Source organism: Xenopus tropicalis, chromosome 8, assembly GCF_000004195.4.
Source record: "Xenopus tropicalis strain Nigerian chromosome 8, UCB_Xtro_10.0, whole genome shotgun sequence".
Lineage (NCBI taxonomy): Eukaryota > Metazoa > Chordata > Amphibia > Anura > Pipidae > Xenopus > Xenopus tropicalis.
In genome coordinates, this window is record NC_030684.2 from 23,934,899 (window position 1) to 23,942,142 (window position 7,244).

Below are 7,244 nucleotides of genomic sequence, written 5' to 3' on the forward strand. Positions count from 1 at the left end.
TATATATATATATATACTGGACTGACTCTTATTACTTTTCATTTATATGTGCCTGTAATGTACCAGTGTTCATATATTTGATATTTGGCATATCGATGCACATAAAGGAAATGGGTTTAGCTGGCATTATGAGCCAGGGCCAGACGCTAACATCACCTCTGTGAAGGGAGTGCAAAGACATATGTATGTTATTGCCTGCTCAGATTCTCTAGCTCTAACTGGCAGCTCCTTCTTAGATGGCAGAAGGATTTAGCACTGCCCCAGCAGTAAAATGTTGCATATTATTATGCAACATTTTACTTTTGTGTTTACATGCCCTTTAAATTATTGCATAAAACAAGCTCGTCTGTAATTGATACATAACCAAACTATTGTGTCATAGTCCCTGTACTCGAGATCGAAATAAGTGGCGTCCCTAAGGGGGCCCAGTTCCCTACCCCTCCCAGCAGTAATCACAGACCCATGCCCCCCCCCCCCCCTTTCTCTGTAGTCACGCGACAGATCGAAACAAAACTAGTGGGTCCGAATTCGGGGTCTGCATGAAATAGCATGCACATTGGGGACCCCAAACAACAGTTCTAGATAGGAAAATAAGGCAGGATTGCAGAGTAGGGAAAAGACAGGAACAGTAAGATGATGCCTGTTTAGAAGATGGTGATTCATATAGTATTGCCCAGTCTGAAGCCCATCAGTTATTGATGACAAACAACCCAAATGTAGTGTGTTTTACCCCTTGGCATGCTACTGATAAATAATTTGCACTTCCCAGCTTCTCTCCTCTAGATATGCCCTAAAGGGTGGGGGGCCAACAATGTAGCATGCTAGGCTCAACAGTACGATCATGATCCACCCATTACATGCCCCCCCCCGGCAAGTTATGCTACAGTTCCCACCTAGGCGCCAACTCACATGTCTAAGCTAAGAATACCCAAATGTCCATGTCCTTCTGGCCAAACGATAAAAGTAATCCTCCCATATAGTTGTGCTTGGCATACTACATTCCTTCTGTTCTAGATTTCATGCAGTTGTTCCCATTAACCCAGGGGAATGCTGGTGCTACCACCACCTGCAAGCCAGGCAATAGCTTCAAGGTTGCCACAGTGGCCAGTGTTTTGTGTCTTGCAATTAGTCATAAGCACGACATATCCTTGCTTCCCTAGCCCCAGGCCTGCCCACATAGGGCCTGATTATGTCCGATTGACGCAATTGTGTCAATTTTGACACTGGCTGCAGTTGCTTCAGACACAACTCTGCTGTGCAATTGACAATAAAATTGGCAACAGTAGGGGACCCCAGGGGGTTCATAACCCTAATGGCGCATGAAGTCCAGTTTCTGGCACCTATGAACTGTGGGAGGTTCCTCAGTTGGCCCAGTGTTCCTGTGAACAGTTCTGGTCCATTGACATAATCATAGCCCAGTGGACCGCAGTCAAATTGACTGACCACCTGCACACACACTTGGACTCTCCAACACTAACCTACCCTCTCCCAATTTAGACCCAGGCCAAATTGTGTGCTTTTATACAGCAGCACTGGACCCACTTAACACCGGATGTCACAGGGGGCAGGGCAGACACATAAATTAAGCCCTACTCTCAGTAATATATATATCTAATGTTATTTTTTATGAATAATAAATGGGCACAGGCCACAACAGAGGCCTGTACTTACTGCCTCTCCTGTGGCAACACTCTGTGGTAAGCAAGTACTCTTTGATTGAGCACAGTCCGCCTTCTCCAACCTGATATGCCATACTGTCATCAATAAACCCTCACATATCATGACGGGGGGGGGGGGGGCAGTTGCGAGTATAAAAATGAAAAAGGAAGCTGGAATGAGCAGTATGGCAACACCATTTTATCGAGAAATGAACAGCTGACTAGCTGTTGAGAATGTGAGTCAAGGTGACCTCATTGTGGTCCTATCAATTTTATGTACGCCCATGCTCACTTTTAAGTAATCCCCCTCTGGTTCCCTGAGGAACAGGAGACCTTTGGGTGCAGGCAGCTGGGGACAGGGGACCTGACCCAAAAATAGATTTCCATGATGTTTAGAGTGAATCATAATAACTCCCTGAATACAAGGACATATTCTACTAATAGACAATACTCTCTTAACCAAGATGTATTATTGTTTATGCAATGATTATTTGGGCCGCAAAGCTGATTCCATGGCATCGTTTGGGTCACATCTTGATAACTAATAGCTGTGTCATGATTTAAAACCAGCGAGACCTCCCCCCACACCCAGCTCATTCAAAAATTCTCTTGGCTCTGTCCTCCTCCTCCTCTGTAGAGGTCATTACTCTTTTCCTTGACAAAATCTGGAATCGGAAATCTAAAACCCTTATGAGGAGCAAAGAAAAAGCATCGCTCAAGATAATACCATGGAAAGAAATGTTGGCAGAATGAACAGTTAGCTCAATGTGAAACTTCCTGACCTATCTAGATAAATATAGTAGATGGATAGTGTATATAGTAAATGGATATTAAAAATAAGTCTTAACCAAATATTGATTACAAGGCATACCCATAGCCAGGCCAACTAGCACCCAAGGCAATAGTACTGGCGCCGTGTCTGAAAAACCCCATTGGTTTGCTCACTCCCCTCTTTCACTTCACTCAGTTGTCACTACACTGCTGCGGTTTACTAGTCAAACCCTACTGTTTAGGCCCCATGGCTCTTGCTCACTTACCCCGCTCCAGCCTCACTCTCCCTCCAGTTGCCAATTCTCTTCCTGCCACTAGGGGGCACATTTACTAATCCACGAATCCGAATCACGAATGGGAAAAAATCGTGTTGGAAACGAAAATTTCGTAAGATCGCAAATATCACGAAAATGCTTACGAAAAAATCGTATTAGTCACAATAATATCGTATTGGCGATCCGAAAGTCGCAAAATTTTCGTACTGAACAATTGTAAACAGCGGTAAAACCTTTCCGATTATTTCGTGCAAACGTCCGAAAAAGTCGTGCGTCGTCCGAAAAAGTCGTGCGCCGTACGTAAAAGTCATGCGGACGCCCGAAAAAATCAGCGAAAATACACTCGGAGCATTCACATGACCGATCGAGCGTTCGTGCTTTTGTAAATGTGCCCCTAGGTCTAGCCTTGGACATACCTTACAAATCAAAACCATACCATACATTTCAAAAAAGCAGAACATGTAGTCTTTGGTTTGGTTTGGTAGATTTGGGCAAAACCTGGCGTTATATGTGATGGAGAGGGTTTGTTCAACATTGCAGTGGCAGTAGATGGGATATTTCCTATACTTATGAAACCAATGCCATGGCTATATCTGTTAGGTTTCAAAACCCACCATGAAATACACTTTACTACATGGCAATAGTAATCATCCTAAATGTCTTTTGTTGGGGAATCCCAGCTGGGAAATATATTTCATGGCAGAAGGTCTGCTTCATCTGGGATTGCTTTTAAAACCAAGCCAATCATTTGTGCAAACCTTTCACTGGCCCAGGGTTATGCCTTCTGGGACATCAGGAAACTCTATGATTGATTCATGGCCTGGCCTTTCCCTTCTGGGACATCAGGAGACATTGATTTATCAGACTATCTTTCTTGGGACAACAAGCTATTCCTTTTGGGACTTCCAGGAAACCCTGTGATAAAGTTAAATTGTTCAGAGCTGAATATGTGAATGTGTTGTGACCATTAAAGTAAACTTTTAGTAAGTTATAGAATGTCCCATTTCTAGCAACTTTGCAATTAATCTTCATTATTTTTTTTAGTTCTTGAATTATTTGCATTCAATTTCTGACTCTTTTCAAGCTTTTAAATGTGGGTCACTGACCTTAGCAGCTAAGAACTATTTCTCTGTGAGGCTACAATTTTATTCATATAACTGACTGGTTGCTAGGGTAAATTGCACCATAGCAACAAGATAGCTGCTAAAATACCAAACTGGAGAGTTGCTAAAATAACCATAAAAAATAAAAAATTAAGACTAATTTCAAATTGTCTCAGAATGTTAATGTCTGCATGATACTAAACGTTAATTAAAATTTAATTAAATATATAGTTGGAGGAATGAGGGCAAATTGCCATGTTGTACACCCACAATGCACCTTGCCTTCTATTTGTGCCACCTAGCACAGTCAAGTGCACCTGGTAAGCATACCTCCCAATGGAAGGATGTGCAAGATAATCTTGCTTCATGGGCCTGAAAAGGGGTAGATCTTTGTTGAAAGGGGGTGGCGTTTGGTTGGATTGTGGGGCTATCTCAGTGCAACAGTGGTTGGGGCAGAATGAGGGTACGATCTATTTATAGGTAATTGAGCTGTAGGGACCCATAGGATTAATATGCCCCTATGACTTTAAACCCTACCATTTCATTCTTTCCCTTGTTACTGGGCAAAGGCCCATGTATCTAGTTTAACAGTAGCATTTTGTGCCTTATTGGTTTAATACAGTTCCCCATGTTGTGGTAACCCCCAACCATAAAATTATTCCTAAGACCATCGGAAATATGTGTTTTCCAATGGTCTTAGGCGACCCCTTTGTGACCCAAAGGGGTCCTGACCCACAGGTTGAGAACCGCTGCTTTATAGGAAGACCACTCCCTTTGTACTCTAATATAGTGCTTGGCAAAGGGGTGGATCTTCCTCTTTGGCTGTATCTGTTAACTCAGGTGGAAGTTTCAATGAGCCTGGGATCAACCGGGCCCCAGTAAGCCATCTACCCTAGAGAACCATCTAAACTCTAGCAAAGTCGGGAAACAGGAACCCCCGTGAATGAGGATTAGCAAGAGCAGGATAACACATTTCATAGCACTTTTAAAGAAAAGTGAGATAGATAGTCTAGTTAGAAAGAACAGTTTCTGGCTCTAACCAGGAGATATTTGCTGGAAGTATTCTTCCCTACAGGCACTGTTGCCTTAGTGTAGGACTGCAGTTAAGACACAGGTATCAGGTTAGTTCCTATCCCTGAACCACAGTCGGCAGGCCGGGATCCTTGACCACTAAGGTACACATCCTAAGAACACAAGATACTTACCCAGATTACTCTCCACAGTGGCTGTCCTTACCCTGCCCACACTCTGCTGAGGTGGAATAAAACGGTGGAAACCATACCTTTCTACCTTCTGTGCCTTTACCTGCTGGGTCATGTGGATCATTTGTCTTGGACAAATAAACAAGTTCAGTTCTGTTTTACTGCAAAGAACCTTCTGGCGTCCATTCTTTCAATTACTTTGCACACAGCCTAAGTGAGTTGTAGTTTCACTACACCCCTTTGATATTTGCACATAGCGAAAGCCCATCTTGTGTGTTAGAGTCCTATGTACCCCATGCTCTAAAGCCTATCTAGCTGGTCTGGTCTGTAAATACAACCAAATAGGGGTTACAGAGCCTTATTGATAAACCAGTAGATTGAGTACACATATTGGATCCTACAGTAGATTAAGGTATTAGAAATCCAGGGCTGACTTTGTTGTGATACAATTCATTTATGGAACTTAGGGGCATATTTGTAAAGACGGTGTAAGTGTGGAACAGAATTACAGTATCCATTACATCTTCTTTCTTTTACTAGCAGACAACTTACAAAGCAGTACAGAGATTGTATCACTGCAAGAACCCTAGGGGGCGTATTTATTATAGTGTGTAAGCCAACATCACCAGTGATGTTACCCATAGAAACCAAATAGCAATTAGATTTGAACGGTCACCTAGAAGTTAGAAAACAAAAGCAAAGTTCTGAATGGTTGCTATGGGCAACTTCACTGATGATGTTGGCTTGCAGTGGCGTAACTATAGCGGAAGCAGACCCCGTGGCTGTGGTGGGGCTCAGGGGACAGGAGGGCTGCAGAGGATGCAGACCTCAGAATTGTGTATAGAACATGCTTGGCATATAACATGTATTCACTAGGCTGGTTTCTATATAGTTATTATAAATACAGATTTATGTTCTCGTTGATTTCAGTTGGATTTTTGCAGGCCTGGACTGCAACTCAAACTAGGCCCTGGCATTTCAAGTACACAGAGGCCCAAACAGCCCCCATCAGCCCAATAAATAGTTACTGTCTATGGCATCTTACAGCAGCCCCTCTGGCATTTGCCAGAACCTGCAATTAGATCTTATACATATGTGCAAAGGGAGACACAGCTTTATAAATATGTAATTATTTACATTTTGACAATGTTTGCATATTTTTGTACATAATTAAATAAGCATTTTTTTTAATGTGCACAAATGACTTTTTTCAGCTCAAAGCATATTAGTTGGCTGAAAGGCTGCCTCCTGCAGCTTCAAATCATTTTAATGGGAAAGGCCTGAAATGTCTGGTGCAGAATATTCTGACAAACAATTATTACTGTAAGTAATTACTGAAGCAATACGGCCTGTTTCTTGGACACTTCTTGGATTACTCTTCCTGTCCAGACCAAGTCGGCTGCAAATAGGCCCTTCCTGAAAGCCAGCCAGACCGATATCTGTCTGAAAAATGTCTTTCCTATGTACTTAAGATGAAGCATGTTGTTGAGGGTATATACATATATGCTGCCATACTGCGTATCTGTACTGAGGCATTACACTACTAATGCATGTTTTTCAACCAGCAATTCACACTACTGCTGGTGCAAAGTAACCTAGGTTGTCATGTTGAATGTGGTAGCACAGATTTAATGCAGACGACCAAATAACCCATGTGCCATTGCCCTAAATGGTGTGGCAATGTGTTTTCCTGCTCCCTGTTCTATTATTTGTATGCATTCAGTATGGTGGAAGTGCTGGGAAGGAAGATGATTTCCCTGGTTCTGGTAGTGATCTCTGGTCCCCCATGGATGGAGCCTTTCTTACCAAATACTATCACCTGTTATTGTAATATGCAGGTGGCAACACTTCCTTTAATTTACTCACTGTACTGTCAGGCCTTGACTGGGAGTAAAAATAGATCCTGGCATTACAAGTACTCAGAAGCCCAAGCAGCCCCCACAGGCCCAATAAATAATGACTGTCTATGTCATCTTACAGCAGCCCCTCTGGCATTTGCCACAATCTACAGATTGCTAGTCCAGGCCTGTGTACTGTACATGAAGTGAACTAAAGCTCACCAGGGAATTATGTGACAAATAATACTCTTTTGCACTAAAGATCTATGCCTCCCAAATAAATTTATTTTGTAGCCATAAGTAATTCAAGCAAATATAGATAACCCCAGGTGTGCTTTGAGCTTAGTTGTTCTTCAATTTCCAGATGAAAACAGTAGGTCACTAGATCCATGAACAT